Here is a 22,237-nt window from a genome sequence, read left to right on the forward strand (position 1 = left end):
CCAGTGTCACCAGTTACGCATGAAGTGCACCAGGTTTCTGGTCGGTTTGGTCAGTTCGCATGACGTCATTACCCTTATTTGTTTACAAACTTTATTGTACTGCTGTTGAGATCGTCATAATTTTGCTGTATTTTTGAATGGATTTTAATATAAATTTGTTATAAAAACTTGTTTTATCATTGAAAATAAATTTTCTTGTAATAAGTTGAAATATAGTAATTATTATTGGAAATGTATTCTGTAGATGAATCGTCTTGATGTTGTTTATAGCAATGGATATCATTCATAAACGTTTTATTTCTGATATTAGTATGTTTTTGTTTTCAAGACTAAGAATTCATCTGAATTTTGATACGTGTGGTGATTAGATTTACTTGATAGATTCACATCGAAAGAATTTTGACTTGTGATTTTCTATAAACGTATCGTTTTGTAAATCAAACAACTATCATTTAACAAACAGCATTGTTAAATTTGTAATAGCGATAGAACTTTAAAATCAGTAAGAGATTTATTGCTTCATATGCATTCATAAACATTTTCGTCCAATGTATATTGTTTTTAAAATAAACAAATCCAATCAATATTTGATTGTTAAATACATTTATTTTGTGTTATAAATTTTTCTTATATCCTTTCTATATTCCATAACAGACCTGGAACGATGAATATTATCCTAGCTTAATAACAAATTTTGCTTTTAGTTTTTACTGTATTATACATCATATGAATTTCATTAAAGGGACTGACCTAAGTTGTTAAACTAGGCCTTCAATCTATTATGCTTATAATTAGTATTGTATGTATTTCTATTTCTTTATTTAATATTAAATCATTTCTGATGACCACAACATAGTAGTAATGATATGGAAATCTATCCTGATCTGTACCTCCTTCAGCACACGTGCAAATCAATGTCTTAGATTAATAACAGATGATATTATATAAAAGTTTAGTTTTTGTAAAAGGATCTTAAATAGAGCCTAACGACAAAGGTCGTTCATTGGCCTGTGTTATTAGAACTAGACTTTTAATGCCAAAGGTTTTTAACATTTATATTTCTTTCATAATTGTTAACTAAAATAAATTCTGAAAATCACAATATAATAAACATTTTAGTATTATATTACGACATTATAATTTTGAACAATATGAAGATTTTATATGTTATTGGTAAATTTTTAATTTAAGCTTTGATTCTGTTTAAAATTTTAAAAAAATCGACTTCTATTTAAATTTCTTATTAGTTCATTACTTTTTGTTTCAAGATTTCTATTTCTTAATGATAATTAATTGTTTAATTCAAGGTATTTATTACGTGATTATTGATCTATACGTAATATAAATGTTTATTTTTTATAACACTAACTTGAAAATTTCTGAAACACTTATTAATAACTGTTGTTTTGAATACTTTTTTTTTTGAATTATACTACTAAATCTAACTTCTGGCAAAATTTTTTTAAAAAAAGACTGAAATAAGTGAATTATTGACTAGCTTGTGTCATCTTAAACTTTCGGGTTAATATTTGAACTTAGTTTAAAAGTTTGATTTAAAACATTTCTGACAAATACAACTTTATAGTTATGACAGGGAGATTTAACTTTATGTGAAACATCTTTGTATACACCATTATTTCACACTTGTTGCAAACAATAGTTAAGTTTATCTGAAACAATTTTAAACTTGATGGCAAAGGTTGCTGTCACTATGTGTAATTATATTACTACTACAAATTTAAATATTTCTGTCCAACATGGAAATTTTTTTATTACAACAATATCTGCAGATTACAATATTAGTGAATTTCTTATTTTTGAATGTAAACAAATAAAAACGCTTGAAACTTTATCATTACTAGTTCATTTCTTGTTTTGTTGCAACATTTTTGTTTCTTAATTTTTAAAAAAAATTTAAGTTTTATATATATATTTTACAATAAAATGATATTGTTGTGTTAAAACATTTTTTTTACTTAAATACTATAATTGTATAGTTGTGATGGAATACTAAAGCTCCCACTTGTAGCAAAATTATAATAATATCCTTCTCTCTTTTTAACACAAACTCATTTCAGGTAAGTATGTTATCTATTTATAAATATTTCTCCCATGTGGCACCATGGTATTTCTCTATATATTAGCAACACTGTTTAGTGTTTCAAAGTAAATTTTAAACAGCATAAGTGCTTCACAGTAGAATTCAAGAAAAGTGGCTTGACAACTATTTTCTTTCTATTGCTAATACTATTAATGCTAATATAGAATTTCAAATAACTGGTAAAATAAAAAAATTTTTTGAAAAAAAAGAATTCAACAAGTAGCTTTTTATACCGAAATGTTAACTATATAAAAACTTGCAGTGCCTACATCGCCAAGCTACCCCAGCACCTCCACATACCAGGCCAGTGATTCTCAACCTTTTTTTTGTTGCGGCACACTTATAACGATTTCGAAATTTGACGGCTCACAATGAAAAAAATTAGATTAAAAGTTGTTTAATTACCTATTTTACTCTGTGTTAAATAGTTTGTGATAATAATTTTGAATGTGAAATAAAATATTATGTGCTACAAAATCACATTTATTAAGGGATTAATTATTTCTTTCGACCAATTTTTTATTATTTAGTAACAGATTTTTATTTTTTTGCTAGTTATTAATTGTTTGCTTGTTTTCTATAGTTATTAACTGTTATTTTTTTGCGGTTTCTTGTGAACTAGTTTTTTTACTAATTGTTAGCTTAATATTTGTTGGTAATCCTTTGTTAATTTTTTTTTATATGTTTGTTTTTTTAGTTATCCTTTGTTAATTTGTTTATTAATTGCATAGCTTACTTTAATGATTAGCTCTTACAACATTTTTTAAAATCACGTGTCATTTACAATTTAAACACTTCCATCTTATTTTAAGATTGTCAGAGACAATATAATCACCGACAAAGATGATCACACGGTTAAAGCGTGGAAAAATTATAAAAAGTATATATATACACTTTTCTTAAATTTAAACTTTAGTCATAATAAAAAAAAGCATTATAATTTTTATTGTATCATTTCTAATATTAGGCGGCACATTTTAAGAACTTGGCGGCTCACAAAAGTGCCGCGGCTCAGTGGTTGAGAATCTCTGTACCAGGCAGTGGATGCTCAGACTTTAAACCAAATGGCCCTTTTTTTTCTCCTCGTAATTAATCAAATTTGTTTGTCCATGTGCTATTTGTAAATTAATAAAAATATTTGGCACTAAGCTTTACAGTTAGTTATGCATTAAGTATTTATTTAGAGTCATCTTGTAATTTTATAGAAATAAACACCATAAATAAAATATGGTTTTATAATATGTAATTAAGTTTGGTAAAGTTTAATAATTTTTTCATGATACCTTAGAGCATGGCCTAAAATTAATTTATTCACTTAAACCCGCTTTTCAGTTAAGTATTTTTTATTAATTGTGTGTGGGTAATTTTGAAAACCAGAATTTTCAGAAAATCGTTATCATGTGAATGGGAAAATTGAAGTGAAATATATAAATACTATATATTTTGGTTTTATTATCCAGTATTAGGAGGGATTTTTTTTACCATACAGTAATCTAATTTTTTCCTCTGTGTTAATTATTTTGCTAAAATTGTGATCAAAGTACTTTCAACTGGGGCAACAGCTAAAAGGTGAAAAAAATTTGGTTAATATATTTTTTAAAACTAATTATGCTGTTAGGATTGGAGGTGGGTTTGAAGTATTAAAATATTTAAATACTGATGTGCTCTGCATTCGACTTGATTACCGTTAAAGTTTATATATTGTACAAGATAATTTTGAAAGGTGACATAGCTTCTCGCCAAAGGTGGCTAGTATAAAAATATCTTACAATATGTTCACTAATAAAAATTACCTAACTTCTTTTCTTTTTTTTTTTAAATGCTTAAACTGCAGCTAAGAAAAAAATCTCACTACTGGATTTTGATCTTTTTAGTCTTATCTAACATATGGTTATTTTTAATTTCTGTTAGAGGAACTGAGGAAGTTTCACTTTAAAATTTCTTCATGTAAACAAATTAGCTTTCGTGAAAAATTTCACTATGAAAATATATTCATTACACAGTTGAAGTCAATTTGCTCATAAACATTGCACCACATACCATCTCTATCAAAATAGAAGCTGTGTTAATTTTTCTGAAGTCTGGCAATCAAATTTTAAACTTATTTTGACTGTTTGTCATTGACATTTAAGCTTACAATGAGAAACATTTCAAAGATGCCATCTCATGTATTTGAAATGCTATCAAATTTACATTTTAAAAGATCTTATTATATTAAGATAAAGTTTCTCTCTTGAGAAAATTCATTATGGAAGTAAGTTTATTATATATTTAAAATCAATTAATTACGCTATTTACATGAAAAATTAAGCTTAAAGCAAGCTAAATATTTGTTTTTTTTAAATTTAAAAATCAAAACTCATTCTGGGCAAGGAGGAAAAGAATAGTGTATAATGATTAATTTTTCGAAAATATGATTTCCAAAATATTTCAAAGAAAAACAATAAAAATTGTACTCAGCAGATTTTTATTTTTCTCTTTAATTTTGTTAAATATTTAAATATAAAACTTACTGAGATGATGGATGCATTTTAAAATAAACATTTAAATAGGAAAAATATGCAATAAGAAACAGAAGTTTTACTTTCTATCAACTAAACTTAAAAAATAAATAATAAGATAAACTGAAACTAATCATGATATTTTGCTTTATTATATGAAACAGCTTTACAAGTCTAGAAATATATATTCTTTAACAAGTAATGCAAAAATAGAATGGTCAAGAAATAAATACAATAGAACAAAAAATGAATTTGTTATCACTAATATATTTTTCTCAAAGATTCCGAAAGAGGAGAGCGTCTGCTTCTTGTTGCTAATGGCAACCAGAACTGACCTAACCGCACCGATCGTTCCTAAATTACGGTGTGAACTGAGATCACGTGACTAGTTCGCTTTCGTGTAACCAGTGCGAATATTGGAACGCAACCCAAGTCACTAAACTAATCTTCCTCTTGCAACGCGGACGTGTTTGTATTCCTGAGATCTTGAGGGCCTCAATTCAGAGTTTAAATCCGTTGCCGAATTCATAGTTCGTAATGTCACAAAAAGTTTAATCGGTTCAGTTGTTTTGGAATCGAAGCAAATTTGGGTGCTTCAGAGAAATGAGAGTCAACTATTCTCACTAAAACATTTAAACCAATTTAGTTTTTAAATAGTTTAGAAAGTCGTTCGATTTTAATATATTGAGGAAACTAATCAGTTGAAAGAGTTAGGTGTTCTCTATTACAAGTATGAGAATTTTCTTCAAGTATAAATCAAATTTTAAATCTTCTAAGATGGACACTTATACATTTCTTTTAGAATATCATTACCAGTGTAGCACGAAACAATTTCGCCTTCAAAAGGTGTGATGAAATGAAAGTTTACTTTAAATATTGTACTGGTAAATTTCATGCTTTGCTTCATTATATATCATAATTTTTTATTTATTTATTATTATCCTAGTGAATCCTCAATCACTTAGAATACCAATTTTGAAACTGTAAATTTATTTATTTGACTAAAATATGCTAAAAAAAATCATTGTCAGCTAAGCTATTTATGCTCCTCTTATTTTAGCTGATTTTTATGTTTTTACAGGAAACTGGAAAATTATTTATAAGTGAGGTTTTCAAAAATAAGAAATCAGAAAAATAGAATATCATCAAAGTTCAGTGCCCAATTCTAGGGACATCTTATTTTACACACTATTATCTCAATTTATTCAATTTAGTAACTATCAAAAAATGTTAAGTTATGTTTTTTGTTTTTGAGTTCTTACAAGGAAAAAAAAAAACGTGTTATTTTTTGCTTGAGAAAATGTAATTTTTTAATTCTCCATAAAATTTAAATCAGTTTAGTTTAATTTTTATTTAGTCATTCAATATTATTTACTTTTAGGTATACTAAAATTTTTTAGTAATCTAATTCACAATTGTATTAATCATTAGTAGATTAAATAATGAAAAATTCTATTTTGTTTCTAGCTATTATATTATTTTTGGATAAATAAATTTTAAAACGTACAATAATTTTTCAATTCGTGTAATCATTTTTCATAATATATGTAAACAAAATTTTCAAGAACTAACATTATGGGGTCTTCACTTTTGATAAATCTTCTGACTTTATTATTGCGATTATATTTTTTAGATTTTAAGAATTTTAGTTTATCAGATCAGCTATTTGCTGCAGATACTAGTTTCTATAAAAACTTATTATTAAAAGTGTTCTTGTTTTAATAGAAAAGATGAAGTATGTATTTAGTAACATTAATGAATATTGAAATTATTGACAACTTAAAGTTTTTCATATAGGATTCTTTTACTTTACACATTGTAAAAATAACTTGCAGTAAAGGGCACTGCAATTATAAATTTATGAGGTATCAGAAGGTATTTAAATTTTGCAATTAAATAACACTATAAAAAAATTATATTTATCTTTTTTGTTTCGTTGCATTATTTTTTGATTATTTTTATTTCAATAGCATTTTTTTTCCTGTTACATAGTACTATACATAATTTTTAAAATCTCTATGAAATGTTTTATTGGAACTTCAGTCTGTATTAAATTTCATTTTAAATAAACTAGAAAGAACTAGAACTTGTCAAGAGATACCGAAGCTGGTGGCCATAATAGTCCAGACCTTTGATGTTATCTGAAGATCCATGGACACGAAAACAACAACAGAAAACTAGGTTATTATTATTTTACACAGAATTAAACATACCATTTTTTTCAATGATGTATTTTTTTCATGGCATACACATAAATAACTGAAGTATATTTTTTTGTTACATATGCAAGAAAGGTATAAACAATTGATATAAGCACATTATTTTTATCTTGTCCTATGTTTAAGACTTTTGATTTTAACTTTTTAAAGGAAAGTTTTTTTTCGTAATGATAATTTTTATTAATTTATTTTTGATAATTAACGATTAGTATTTTTTAAAATCTGAATTGGAGATGCTTGAATTTCTTTTCTTAAAAAAAGATTTGTGTAAAATATTCTATTACTTAAGAATTTATTATATTGAGTGATATAGAGAAAATATAACCTAATATTTATTTCATTGAAGCGTACTTTTTTAATAATTTTTTTGTTGCTTAGTTTGTTTTCTCATAAGATTTTAATTCTTTAAGCAAACAAGCTCACATATCTTTTAATATTTGTTTGATTTAATGCTTCCTTTTAATGGAGTGATTATTTAAATTCGAAATTTTTCTTTTAATTGAGTGGTTTCATTCATTTTTATGATAAAATATTTTTGATTATATAACAAGGCTTAATTTATTTTAAGAGAAAAGTATATGGTACACAGTGAAAGACATCTAGCAACCTAATTCTAAACATTTCCCCATGGAAAGGCTCTGCCACACGTGTTTCAGAAACAAGGATTGGGACCCTTGGCAAATCTTTTATAATCAAGTTTACTCTAGTTTGATTTTTCGTAAGAAAATTAATTCAATTTTATGTCAAAGAATGTGAATTAATTCTTTTTTGTAAATAAAACTTTTATTTTAGAAACCTACTTAGCTAGCATTAAAATTTTTATTTTCTTAGATCATAAATTTTTATGTATTTTATTTTAAATTTGTATTCTTTGTAGCCTATAAATGCTTCTTAAGTCCCCCATTTTAATTTTAACATTTCTTACCTTCTGTCACCATATTTTTATTGAAATGAAATTAATTAGAAATTTTGCATACCTTGTCTTATTTTATTTGAGTGATTCTATGTTTTCTTTAGCCCTATATTTATATTTTTATTGACAAATGCAAGCTACTCAAATTATTCACTTGAACCAACTTTCAAAATTTGTAATTCTGCTATATGACATGGCTTATCATTAAATTTCTATCGTTATTCAACTGTATCCCAACTTGTGTTTGGATTAGCCTTTTCACCAGAAAATTCATTCTTGAAAGCATGGATAGCTCAATTTAAGATATAAAAACTAGTTTACTTTAATTTCATGATTTCCTCTGAGTTTTAAAGCACCATTTCCAAAATCACAATAAATTTTGATTTAGGAAATATATTTTTAACTTATAAATTGCAATATTAAAAAGTAATAATCTTAACATGGCCTTAAAAAAGTTGCTATAAAGTAAGTTCAGATTTTCCTTTTTCATAGCATGACATTTTTTCTTTTAATAAATGAATAAATTAAGCTCCCCTTTAACGAAATAATTGCCATATCAGATTGCTTGGACGTGTTTTTAAAATGTGATATTTTTGTTTTTTAAAAAAAGGTTTTTTACAAGTGTATAGGGTATTCAAAAGATAAGAATTCCTTACTCAAGATGGCTGATTTGTGTAAAGGTAGACCATAAGAAATATTTAGGGACAATGACTGACAGACCACAAGGTCTAATAGAGAATATTGGCAGAGCTTGCTGAGAAAACCTTGTCTGTAGTGAATTAGTCTTGTCTGAGTGTAGTATTGAAATAATTCCTGGAGTTAAGCTTTGCGTCTGCTTAAATACGTGTAGCAAGATTTATTTTCTCATCTAAAAATGAGCTGAAAATTTGTGATTTGTTTATTTTATTCAGCTTATTTAGTATGTTACCTAATGTATCTCTTATCTTACATGAAATAAATGCTTAAAAAACACTTTGTTCTTTATTTTTTTAAAATTGTATCTTCAATTCTGTTGTCTAATTTTGTTAGTGTGTTCACATAATCAAATTGTAATTAATTTCTAATAAACTAATATTTGAATACATCATAGGGCAACTTTTTTTCTTTAGAAATGACTATAAACTATACCTTTTGAACTACCATTTAGTTTAAAATCTTTAACAGCCATATATATTAGTTTCATACATCAAAGAAAAAAAAGAAAGAGATTCTAAATTGGAAAAATAATCTTCATAATCAGATCATTTAAACTCAAACAGTGACACATTTTAAAGTTAGTCTACAAAAAAACTGTATAATTGTCATTGAATAACAGATACTTTTTAGGTAGTATTTATTTTGCAGAAAAAAATCACTTATAAATTTTTCACATTTGATGTGTTTGACAGAGCAAGTCACTTCATTTATTAGTAGCATTTAAAATAACTTAAATACCTTTTCATATATTATTAGTGGCCTATTCATAACCACACTCCTTTATTTTTTATGCACATTAATTGCCACTTCAAAAATTATATCTTGGCAAGAAACCAGACAGCGATGTTAAAATATACATTTTGTTGCATTTATTTACTAAGTGTTTTTCGTCTTCAAGTATTTAAATGTGTATAAAAAATAATCTTTGATCAAAATAGATTTTAAAACTAACAGTTCTAAATTTCGAAAACAGTATTTTCAATTGAAATCACACAACCGAAGCAGATTAAATTAGTCCAATTATAAATTCTTAAAGTCTATGGCCAAAAAACTACATTTTTGTTGTTAATTACTTCTACTAGTGATTTCTTTCCTATCTTTAGAAGACGAACTTTGTAGGAAAACTTAATTTTTGAAAATGGTTTTGAATAAGGAATTTAAAGAAATGAAATATTTATTCATGTTTACATGAGTGAATTTGTAATTCTAAACCATTTTTAGCAAATTATTTTTTTAACCTTCAGCTTTATGTCTATCTTCTTAATAGTAAATGTTTAAAAAAACACTAGAAAATCACAAATTATTTTCAAAAATATCAGAGAATATTCACAATTCTAGAGCTCGAATATGCCACCTAGCAGTGAATCAAGAATTTAATTTAACAGGTAGAGCCAATGGTAAATTCTGGGGGTGGGGGACTTAGGCTGTTGTTCATTTCTGCCGAATTAACATCAATGTTTCATAAGTCACATTCACACTTGAAGGTCGAAGTGATAAATTAGCTATTATTCATATTGGTTAGTTTAAATATTAGAACAGTATAATCCTGATATCTCAAATTTGAAGGGACACTAAAAAAATTTTCAGATAAGCTCATAACTAAATATGTTCCAAAAAGTAGAAAAATATTTTCTAAAATATTACTCTAAAAAGTCATGAAACAAAAGAATAACTGCTAATAAATATGTATGTAATGATTGTTACCTATTAGTCTAAACACAACAATAATTTCATGTTTAAAAGTAAGACAAAACTAACTGTGCATTAAATGAAAATGATTTTTTATTTTTAAAAAAATTTGACATAATGAGGTTTTGAGAAGAAACCCTTCAACATAGGAATTCAAATTAGCATTAGGTGGATGCATATCAAGGAGAAAAATATTTTTTTGACATAAGGTTTTCGATGTATTGAGAGTATACTATAATACACAATTCTCATTGCATCTATTGATGGACCTGCAAACATTTGTACCAATCAGCATATTTAGATGAAATGAAAAGCTTTCTGCAAGCAATTTATTAACTTGCAACCAGTGGTGTAGTTTTAATGTATGTTTTTTTTTTTGGGGGGGGGGGAGTTATCCCCTATCTTCTTTTGACACAAACATATATATAAAAATGTCTATTATATTCACATTAATAATGAAAACTTCTTTATATCAACATCTAACAGACCATGCATTAGTTTGTTAATCATGTGATGTGTAATTTTGGAGGGTGTTCCGTCACTTAAAACTGTGCCACTGCTTGCAACTAGTTTCAACCCATTAATCACTTTTTAATTTTGATGAAATTTCTCCAAAAAAATCACTGATTCTTTCAAAAGTGTTTTGACTTTTTTAAAACTATGTTAGTTGTAATACATACCATCACTTTTTTCTTTAAATTTAAGGAAATTAATTATTTTTGGAACATTGTGATGGTGACAAGTTTTCTGCAAACAGTGTATACAATATGCATATCTGCCAATCAGAATCAAAAAAATTAGTTGCGTTTGAACTTTTCTTCCCCACTAACATTAAAAATACACTATTCAAAAGAATTAAGAGAGCAAGTATATAAAATTAATATTTCATGTGCTCCTTTAATTTTTGTGAACAGTGTATTTGTCATAAGTCGATACAAACTATTTTTTTTTAGACCACTTTACTTTTTTTAAAAAAAAGTGGCACAAGACACTACAAATAAGTAGAAAAAAAAGGAGCAAGTACATTAGTTTCAATGCTTGGAGACTACTACTATTAACATGCACAGGAATTATAGGTTTTTTTCCACATTACAGTAAAACCACTTAGGAAAAAAATAGATTTATGTCAACTCTAGTAGAAAAAATTAAAAAACTCCTTAAAAAAGTTACTCTTTAAATATTTAAACAGATTATAATTGCAGACTAAATGATAGAATTAATATCTAACAATTCCTAAATAAGTGAAAACTAAAAAAAAAAAAAAAAAAAAAAAACAATTTGAAAAAAATAATCTCATGAATTTTAAAAATTCTGGTAAAGGAATATAAGAAACTATAATATATGTCTAAAACTATATAAACATATAATATATAACTGTTAGAATATATTAAACTTTCATTATTACATTTAAATTGACAGAAAATAGTTATTTTAGATTTAAAGATATAATGAAAACATTTTAGATTATTGGAAATGTTTTGAGATTCAATAACTATTTTTAAATTAATGAACAGAACATATTTTCATACAATGCTGAAACATGTAATGAATTTTTCATTTAAAATTTTATCCCTACTTATATGTGATATTATAGGTAATTTTTAACCTGTTCATCACCTGTAATACATCACTGAATACAGATAACCAGCAACATGTGAAAATAAAAAAAAATTTTAAGGCTACTGAAAATTCCATTAAGTTAACTTGTAATTTAGCTTTGTAAAATGAGTTACAAAGTTTTCATACCACGATAAATGAAATAAAAATATTTTTAGCAGATTCGAATACTTCAGCAGATTCTGAGTTTTTGAAAAATTGTCTGTTACTTTAAGAGCATCTGAAGTAAGTGCTTAGTCAAAATATACCAGGTCTGACATAATCCCATATATTTGATAAGCAGATTAAAACTACTACTAATCAATAAAAACTATCTAAATTACTTTGATTTAAATTGTTCGATTTTAAATATCAATGGAATTTTTTATAAATAAGTAAGCTGGATAAAAAAAAAGTCTTTTAAAGAATGAAAAAATAGATATCAAAGTTTTTTAATTGGGGGGAGAATTTTCTTTAAATCATTCATATACTTCAATATCGCATTATTTATCTTCGAAGGGATAGCATAGAACAATTTTAAACTATACCTATGTCTGATAATGAATATCATAAAATATTTAATAGCAATTAGTGCAAAGCAACTCGTGAAACTAAAATATTAAATAGAAAGATCTAATGAATGTTATATTTTTAAAATAAGGAAATCGATCTAAAAAAGCGAAAAATATGTCATAAAATTCCAAACACTAACTCAATAAAATGATCAACATGCATTTCAATGTTTTTATATTTATTACTGAATTCCATACCTTTTAATTACACCATAAAATACGTGAATAACTGCATAAAATCTGTCGTAAAACAAATAAAGAATATTAATTTCTAAAACTATGAAAGAAGTTCATCCGATTTAGAATCCATGGAATACAAGCATGTTTAGAAATGACAGACAGCTGTCTGTTCGGAATCGTTCGTAAAATTCCACTACCGATTAAACTCGGAAGATTGCGCAATTTTTGAGCTTGAATGCCCGCCGTTTTATAACCCTAAACTTTGGCGATCAGCTGAAATGGGTGATTGCCAAACTAATTCTATCGCCAAGAGCTTGAATGCCCGATTTTTTTTAAGCGTGGTGAAAATGGCGAATACGTTTTATAGCTCATCCCTCCCCCTTTTTTTTAAAGTAATAAATTTTTTCAAAAAGGAGTTATTTTTTCGATTTGGTAGGAAAGTTACGAAAATATTAACGATCACGATAATCATGTCTGTAAAGTCAGAGTTTATTATCGAGCATGTTAGTAATAAATTATGATTATAATTTTTTAAAGCATTCTACGCTATATCTATTATTAATTTTATATAAAGTCTAATACATTATTTTACAAACGTAAGAAAGTTCTGCATTGAAAATATTAAATGTTTGAAAATAAACTGATTATTAGTTAACAGATGGCGCTTAAAAACTTTTGAAAAATACTGAAATAAACATTTTAATCACTCCTATACGAAATTTAATTCTTTTAGAATATACTTATGATAAGAAAATTTAAATATTGAAAAATATTTGTTAGCGAAATATACTGCAGAAAGAGTTTAATAAAAATTTAGTTTTACATTATAGGAAGTTTTTTTTAGGAATAATTGTTTCACAATTATTTTACTCATTCTTTGATGATTTTCTTTTAAATGAATATAGATGGCGCCATATATTTGTTCTACATGGATAAAATTTCGAAGCAACGTTTCGAAGTAAAGGAATACAAATAAAACATTTTCTTTTGTTGTGATAATTCATAATCCTATTAATTTTTTAAATTTTTGTCCATTTCGTTTTTGTTGGAAGCGTATCTTTGTACAGTTATATTTTCAGATGACAATTTGCTTAGAAAAAATTTTTATTATCAATTTTGGAAACTTGTTGTCTGCTTGACAATTGAAAAAAAAAAGTACAGGAAAGATTTGTTTTTGTTTCCTCTGTTATTTATAACCCTATTAATTTTTTGTTCATTTCGTGTTTGTTGGAAGCGTATCTTTGTACTGTTATATTTTTATATGACAATTTGTTTGGAAAAATTTTCATTTTCACTTTTGCAAACTTGTTGTATGCTTGACAATGGAATAAAAAAGCATAGGAAAGATTTGTTTGTGTTTCCTCTGGATGTGTTAGGAAGGATCCAAATAAAAATACGAATTATTTTGTTTTTTTAACGTATTTGCTAACTTTATTTTATAACTGATTCATTTTATATTATTTTACACTTAATTATAAGACAATGATCCAACAGATCCTCGGTAGTATAGTGGTCAGTATCCCCGCCTGTCACGCGGGAGACCGGGGTTCGATTCCCCGCCGGGGAGGATATAATATTTTTTTCAATCTTTTGTTCACTTTTGAATATTTGACTGATAATTAATAAGGTGATTGTATATTTATGAAAATTTGCATCATTCATTTTAATTCTTTTAATTATATACAGAGTTTTAGGGCAAATCATTTTTACACCTTTGATCGAGTCTTTTAAACAAGAAGGCTTCAAGACAAATAAATAAATAAAAGAAGAAAGAAAGAAAGGTTATAACTATTATATACATTCGCGAAGTTTTATATGTAGCAATTATAGTTATAAAAAATAGAGAATGTTAATTGGCATTTTAAAAACATTGATTTATGCATGTTTAAAAATATTGTATGATTCATTATTTAAAAAATCGCTTCATTCTGTCATATATGTCAGTTACATGATTTTCTTTGGGTAAATATAATTTGCTTACAGCATCCTGATGTTTCAATACTTTCTGAACTGATTTTTGCAAATTCGTAAAAAGTAAAATTCCTAAAATGTCGCACAACACGTTTTTAAATAACGATCTATATACATCATCAAATATAGCTACTATAATTTCCTTGTTTAATTCTTTTTGTTACAAACTTACTTTACGATTCTCACCATCAATACCTAGATATATCTGATGCGGTCTCCTTTTACGAACTACGAAGATAAAACTACGAAGATAAATGCATTTTATTAGGTTTATTTTCCTTAATGTTTAAAGGACCGCATGAACCCTGTTACATTAATAAAATTAAGATGTTTGCATAAGATTTTGATTAAAATTACGAGGTAGGAGGTACTTTTTGGATTTGTCATTGATTATGGAGTATAAAGAGTAAGAAACAATTAGGACCTAATGGAGACTTCCATATAATCACTGATGAAAAGGTGAGTACAACGAATTGGTTGGGTCAAAGAATCCCCTTCAAGGGATCAACTGAAGGGTTGGGTCAAGGGATCCCCTTTATATTCTTTGCAGGGGATGCTAGTCTTCTCATTTATTTTTTTCATAATGAACAATACTTAAATAATACAAGTATTCAACATCTTTAAATAATAAATGTAATGCGTTTTTACATAATTAGATATTTACATAATTAGATGAAGAAAAATTTTTTTGTTGATTTTTCCAACCTACCTAGGTGTATATGCCCCTTAAATAATTTCTAAAATGTTTTATTTCTTTTGTAAACTATTGAAAAAATTATTATTACAGTCGAACCCCGCTATAGTGAACCGTCTGACTCAGTAATGTGTCCACTATAACCGATGGTTCACTATATCCAAATTTTTTGAAGAATATTTTTTGCATAAGACAGTTGAATGATTGAAAATTGGCTTTGCAATTTTGCATAAGTTATTTAAAAAAAGTATTAACTAATTAACAGATAATAAAGCAAAAATTGATGGAAAAAGTAATTACGTCGCTAAATATTAGTTTTATTTTCACTTTTTATGAAAAAAATTTGTGATTTTTGATTGAACACAATTTGATTTTAAATTGAGTTCATCAATTTTCTTATCTACAATGTGCAAAGAATGCAAGATTTTTACATTTTGAACAAGATTTCGAACCATCTTAACAAAGCATCTTCTACGTTTTCTCTTTCAGCTCCACGCAGTTTTTTCGATGAAACCATGTTTTTGTCGTATGCCGCAAGAATTGCACTTCGATTAGTAACTGTAGATTTTGACAAGGAAAATTCCTTACACAGTGTCGATTGATTGGTTCCATCATCAATATGCTTTACAATTTTAACTTCGTCGTCTATCGAAAACGCTTTTCTCTTAAGAGAATTTGCCATTTTCACTGTTTTTGAAATAAAAATCTTGTCTCAAATAGATAATGTAAGAATATGAAGAGAGCAGCTGTAGAATGAGTTAAATTGTTCCCCTTTTTGATTGTCAAGGGGTGATTTGTAAAGAATATGGTTTGAACAGATAAGAAAATTCCAAAAATTCAGCAGGTGGCCAAGTTAACTAGTTGTAGAGCAAGCTTGGGGAAAAGAGAGAAAGCGAGGCTTGTCAGGGAGGGGGGAGTATAAGATAAATGATCTGTTTGACATTTATTACAGTATAGTTAAAAGTGATAAGCATAAAGGAGAGTAATATGACACATTTTATAGGAATGCATTCATTTTCAGTCCCAACACCTACAAGTTTAAAGATGGAGGACTGAAAAAGATATTTAAAGAAATGAAATTTGAGTCCACTATAACCGAGTTTCTAAGTTCTAAGCTGTTCACTATAAGCGTTAAAAATAACATTATTTAAATAGGAATACGGACGGGACCGCTAAAAAAGTTCACTACATCCGAGTGTTCACTATATCCCAGGTTCACTATAGCGGGGTTCGACTGTATTTCTTTTTTCAATTTTGGGAGCGGAAGGGGGGGGCACCTGGATCCACCACTGATTCTTTGGTTGGGTCACATTCAGCCGTTTAAGAGAATGGAAAAAAATGTCTTCGATTTCTAAACCTGGTGCTACGGAAAAAATTAAGAAGATGGTGGGTGGTATTAATATTTTATCTTTGATTTGCGTTGGCGGTTAAGCGGGGTTCAATATTCAAAACTCATGAATATAATGTTGATTCGAAGTTTTTCTTTTAAAATAATCACCATTAAAAGAAATAAAAAGAATTCATAATTAATGCGTTTATTATGAACAGCGCATTGGCCTATCTCTGCGGACGCAATGAAAAACCAACTAAGAACTAAATTCTTTTTGTTACAAATAAATGTAGGATTGCAAAGCCGCTTTTAATATATATGTTATTTTTTATTTCATAACCGTCGTTGAACTGCCGAGCCAATTTTTGGGTTTACGTTTACTAATGCTCCACTCCGTTGACTTGTAATTTTGAACCCAATCCAGAAGACAAGTGAACTGCTGGACCAAGTTTTGGGAGAAATTTTACCTACGTGGAGGACTTTTTGATGGAATTAACCCGCATATGCATTACATGGAGAGGAAAACTACGAAACCTCTCATGGTTAGCCTGACGGCAAGAGGACTCTAACCCACGATATGTCTACCTCTAAGGATATTTTAAGTCGGTATTGTGGTCGGTGCAAGCTGGATACGGAATTAATATCTACCAGCCATCGCTGGTATTCGAACCCAGTTCATTGGAAGGCATCGCGGCTCGTTTTAATACATGAGTAAATATATAGAATACATGAGTAAATATATCTCTAAATATATAGACTTTTGCCATCTAAAAACTTTTTTAAGCAAATGAAGTCAATCCATTGACAGTATCATTATCAAATAATATCATTAAAATTGAGCCTAAGTAATCGGATTTTTTTGAACTCAGGTCATCTTATTGGAAGGCGAGAGCCAGAACTACCACGGCTCAAGTCTTTCCATTCAAAAACGTTTTTCAAATTACGACTAAATAAACAGGCTTCAAAAAACTTTCTACAACAGCCCATCGTGGGCCTGAGGGTTCATGGAAGTTTAAAGCTCTACAATTTCCTGTTCAACAACATGTGGTCGGTATGACACATTGGCCGTATTTATTTTTCAGACAGCCGACCAGGTGGCCGAGTGGTCAGCGTGTTTGACTGCGGAGCCATTAGCCGTGGGTTCGAATACTGCTCAGGCCATAGATGTTGTGTAAATATGACCCTCCCTATAAACGGATTTGTGGTTGTGTGACGTGGACGACGCTGCTCCACCGCTGTGGCTTCGCCACTGGTGCCCACTGGGTAACGAGAAGAGAGTAGCAGTTCAGGCATTTCTGTGGCCAATGGAACAAACCCCAAGTGCCCGCCATTAAAAAAAAAAATATTTCAGACAAGCTGGGACCCCTTTCAGTTAAGCTGAGTTGGGTTCAAACTGTGTCTGGGGATCGAAACCGAGTTCTTCATTATGACTATTTAGTGCTTTAACCACTGAGCCATTTGAGCTATATATTTGGGTTAAATTCTCAAAACTAATAATTTTTCTTCGTAATAAATTCATTTCTTTTAAATATAAAGTGAAATTTGTGAAAAGTAAAAGAAAAATATAATTAAATTATAGTAACATCAAAAGCATTTTTTTCATTGAGCTGCTAAATACTACTGAGCTGCATATGCTAAATACACTCTGTTTAAATTTTGACTAAATAATGGAAAAGAAGTATTGTTGATTTCCCAAATTCCAAGTATCTTATAACAATCGAAACCGATTAATTTTTAAAGTAATTTCAAAACGAGACAAACAACAATGAGACATTTCATCGTTTGTCAATTTAACAATATAATCCTTCCATTTCCTCAAAACCCTCTTGCGACTTAGTTACGATTACCAGTTTCGAAAAGTTTCAAAAAGCAATCATGCCTAATATTTTCCGTTACATCTGGAAAAAAATGTAAGTATTATATTTCTCTATTTTATCTTCGAAACTCAAGTACATTAGTTATTATTAAATAACACTATTCACTTTTAGTTTGAAGGTTCACCAAAATGAGTACTATAAAACATAAATTAAGTTAATTTGAAAATAATAAAGTAAACTTCTGCATGAAAGGTTTTTATTTTATTAAGAAAAATAAAAAAATATTGTTGTTGAAGCAAGACTAAAAAAAATTTAATATAACATTTGAAACTTACTTTTGTAAGGTTATGATGTCCTTAAAAAAACAGTGGGCACTAATGGGCTAAGTGCAACGTATGAATAGCGACACTATTTAAGATTCGTATCTTCCATAATGATATACTTTGAAATAAATTTTACAATGTTTGTCATAATAGAAGTAAAAATATATTTTTGTAGAGGTCACAGGGAGGAAAAAGGGAAAAAATGCTATCAAAATTCGGTGAATCATTAATAAGAGAGGAGGGATTAAAAACATCATATACTGTGATACCAAGAAGAGAAAAGTAATTTCCAAAAACATGTTCTTGGTTTTTCTAGCACTAAAAAGGTCTTTATATTTTGAATCTTAACTGCCCTGATTTGTCAAAAATGTTTTAAACATTTTTTTTTTTTATTTACTGCTTAAATAATTTCGACTATTTTTGTTTACACATTTTTACATTGACCAGAAGGATGGCGATTAAGTGCATCGTACACAAAAAAAATTTATTGGGAAGGTATCACAAATGTCATTTGCAAATCAAGCTGGTAATTTTTATATAAAAAGTAATATTCGGAGTAAAATGATTATGGAAGCACAAATTTTGACAAAAGAATCTTCAAATAAGATAAACAGTAGAAATAATTGTTTTATAATCATTTATAAATATTTAAAAAAATATTCAGCTGAGTAACTGAATAACTTACTTCAATGCCAATGCATTGCTCATAAATTCTTATCAATTAAAATACATCTTTGTTCAACCATTAAACTGAATATCTTCTTAAAATAAAAAAATGGTCTGCAAACTGTACAATCAAAGTACTGTGCAATCAAAAGCATGATTTAATAAAACCATTTATTGATTAATAATTAACTTTGAAAGGAATTCCATAATGTTTCTGTTACTGTGCTTTTTTTAATCAGTAAATTGCTGACTGCCATTAATATGCATTCTGATCATTAATTTCTTATCTTTAATATACATTCCTTTTTAGCTTGACTTTTGGCTATGAGTATGGTTAAGATCAAACCCAAACGCTTTTTCTTGCTGAAATGATAGTCGATTAATTTACATAAAAAGAGTCTTACATTTGTCTGACCATAATCATTGTTCATGCAGAAATTCATTATAGTGCTATTGCAGGATGTTCAAGCAATAACACTGTAATCAGTTTTTATTAGCAAAAAACTCAAATATTAAAATTTCTTTTTTTGTTAATTGCTTTAATAATTACCTTAATTTTTATTGATAAGTAGTAATGAATCAAATGGGAGAAAAAATACCATCATATTATTCCCTTTATTGAAGGAAAAATATGATAAAATAAAAAGACTTTATTACCAAATGACTTTTTAGTTTACAAAAATGACGGTAAAAAGTCAAAAACACATTTAAATAAAAAAAAAAAAAAAAAAAAAAGAACGTGTTTATTTGAAGTGGAGATTTAATTGCTGAAGAAGTGTCAATCTCGTAGACATTAACGGTACTTAATTCGGTTAAAAAAATTGTGTGTTTCTTTTTTAATTTCTATCAGCGCATACGTAAACAAAGGTTTGGAGCCTGATAGATAAAAAAAAGAAAGAATTGAAAGGAAATTGAAATTAAGTTAAATTTGCGAATGTTAGAAAGATTTGTCTATCATTACTTAAAATTTTTAGGAAAAGGAGATATGTAATAGATTTTATTTTTATTTTGCATCCTATCTAAAAAGTTTACTTTAAAAATTATTTTAGCATGAGAAAGAAGAAATCCCCAAAAACAGTGGACAATGACAACTTTTCTCAGCTCACCCGGCCAACGCAGAACATCAGTGGAGGAAGAGTTTTGAACAATCTAGTGGATAAAGGGATCCAGACGGACCTAGAATCAACATCACTATCTGCAACCACTATCTGCAGCACTTCAGAGCTCGCCCCGCAGAAAATAGAATTGAGCCAGGGAAGAGTTAATCATATGATTATAGAGAATGAATTGGAAATGGAACTTGAAAGAAATGCTCCCAACATCTGCAGTGTTTCGCAGCTCGCCCCTTTACAAACAGAATTAAATGAGGGAAGAGTTAATCAAGAGAACAAAAACAACCATATCGACGAAGACAAAATTAAATTTGACGAAAACGTACTTGAGAACTTGAATCTTTCTCAGATCAACATAGATGAATCCAAAGAAAAGGAGATTGTTGAAAATGAGCCTAACATCAGCGATTTTTCACAGCTCACCCAAATTCGAATTGATCTGACTGAAGAAAAGGTTTATTTTGTAAATCACAAGAATTTAGAAATTGGACGTGAGGAAAACAAACCTAACATCTACTTTCTTTCACTGCTCGCCCTGATCCGGAAGGAAGTGAGTCAGGGAAGAGTTAAGCATATAAATGAAATGGACACAGAGAATAACACCAACTCTGATGAGCCCACAGAATTTGAAAGTGAAGGAAATGCGACTAACAACTGCAATATTCCTCAACTGTCCTCTGAACAACTGGATGGAGAACTTAGAGTAAATCAACTGAATATTGACAAAAAGATCAACTCTGGTGAAATGAAGCATGAAAATTCATCTGACATCAGTAATGTTTCACAGCTCACCCCGTTGCAACTACACCTTAGCGAGGGAAGAGCTTCTAAAAGCCAAGAGAATTCTTGTATTGACATATCGAAGGACTTTGATGACAAAGAACCATTATGTGTGAAGGATGGAGAATCAAGTGTTGAAAAACCCATAACACCTAAAAAGAACTATTTCAAGAGGAAATGGCGACTCATTAAAAAAAGTCTTAGACCAAAAAAATCAAAGGATGCGAAAAATCCGTTGCAGAAACGCGATAACTAAGTTTTTTTTAAGTGTTTTTTCAATTCTGCAATTTATGACTTTACTTTTCGTTTAAATGTACAATGCTAAATTTTCATGCAGATATTCATATGTTTTTGTGCAGGAGCAATATCAGAACAACACAAATATAGAAGAAAACAACGATAGAACAAACCAAATATAGAAGAAAGCAAATCTGGAACAAAACAAATAGAGAACAACACAAGTATAGAAGAAAACAACCATAGAACAAAGCAAATATCGAACAAAGCAAATATGGAACAAAACAAATCGAGAACGAAACAAATATAGAAGTAAACAAGAACGGAACAAATATAGAACAAAACAGATATGGAATAAAACAAATCGCGAACAAAACGAATATAGAGGAAAACAATTATAGAACAAAACAAATCTAGAACAAAGCAAATATGGAACAGAAAAGAGGGAAAATAGAGAACAAAACAAATCTAGAACAAAACTATCTAAATGTTGCATCGAAGCACAATAACTTCAATAGATGTTGGATGCTTGAAACATGGATTTCAGAAGTTCAGAAAGTCAAGCAAATCAGGAAGAAAAAAGTCAAGAAAGTCAAGAAGAAGAAGAAAAAAAAAGTTAAAAAACTATTTTGGAAATTTCTGGCAAAGCAAATGCAATTAATGTGCTAAATTTTGAACAGACCTAAAACCTGTCTCATGTTTATGTTTTTACGGAAACATAGTTTAAAAAAAAATGATTTGAATGAACAATGTACAGAAATTGTACTTACTACTAAATTTTTTTCGAAATTTTTAAAATAGATTTTTCAAAGGTTGTAGGTAGTATTATACCGTTGATGG

The 22,237-nt window shown here is 28.1% G+C and overlaps 1 protein-coding gene and 1 non-coding gene across 8 annotated transcripts in view; one reads left to right on the plus strand and one right to left on the minus strand.

Moving 5' to 3' along the window:
* LOC122273496 (importin subunit alpha-1) overlaps positions 1–12,733 on the minus strand; it is a 90,368-nt gene extending 77,635 nt beyond the window's left edge. For 2 of the 7 annotated variants that reach the window (XM_087160969.1, XM_087160972.1), the window contains exon 1: positions 5,033–5,099. The gene's annotated coding sequence lies outside the window, so the exon portion shown is untranslated. Of the gene's footprint in view, positions 1–5,032; positions 5,100–12,485 lie in introns of those variants that run through there. The other 5 variants (XM_087160971.1, XM_087160977.1, XM_087160970.1 and 2 more) reach the window with 5 other exon arrangements.
* Positions 12,734–13,962: 1,229 nt separating this feature from the next.
* TRNAD-GUC (transfer RNA aspartic acid (anticodon GUC)) lies at positions 13,963–14,034 on the plus strand. Its single transcript has one exon. It is a non-coding gene; the product is annotated as a tRNA-Asp (tRNA).
* Positions 14,035–22,237: the final 8,203 nt, after the last annotated feature.

The sequence above is a fragment of the Parasteatoda tepidariorum genome, chromosome 4 (genome assembly GCF_982258835.1).
Source record: "Parasteatoda tepidariorum strain Cologne lab strain chromosome 4, Ptep-v5.0, whole genome shotgun sequence".
NCBI lineage: Eukaryota > Metazoa > Arthropoda > Arachnida > Araneae > Theridiidae > Parasteatoda > Parasteatoda tepidariorum.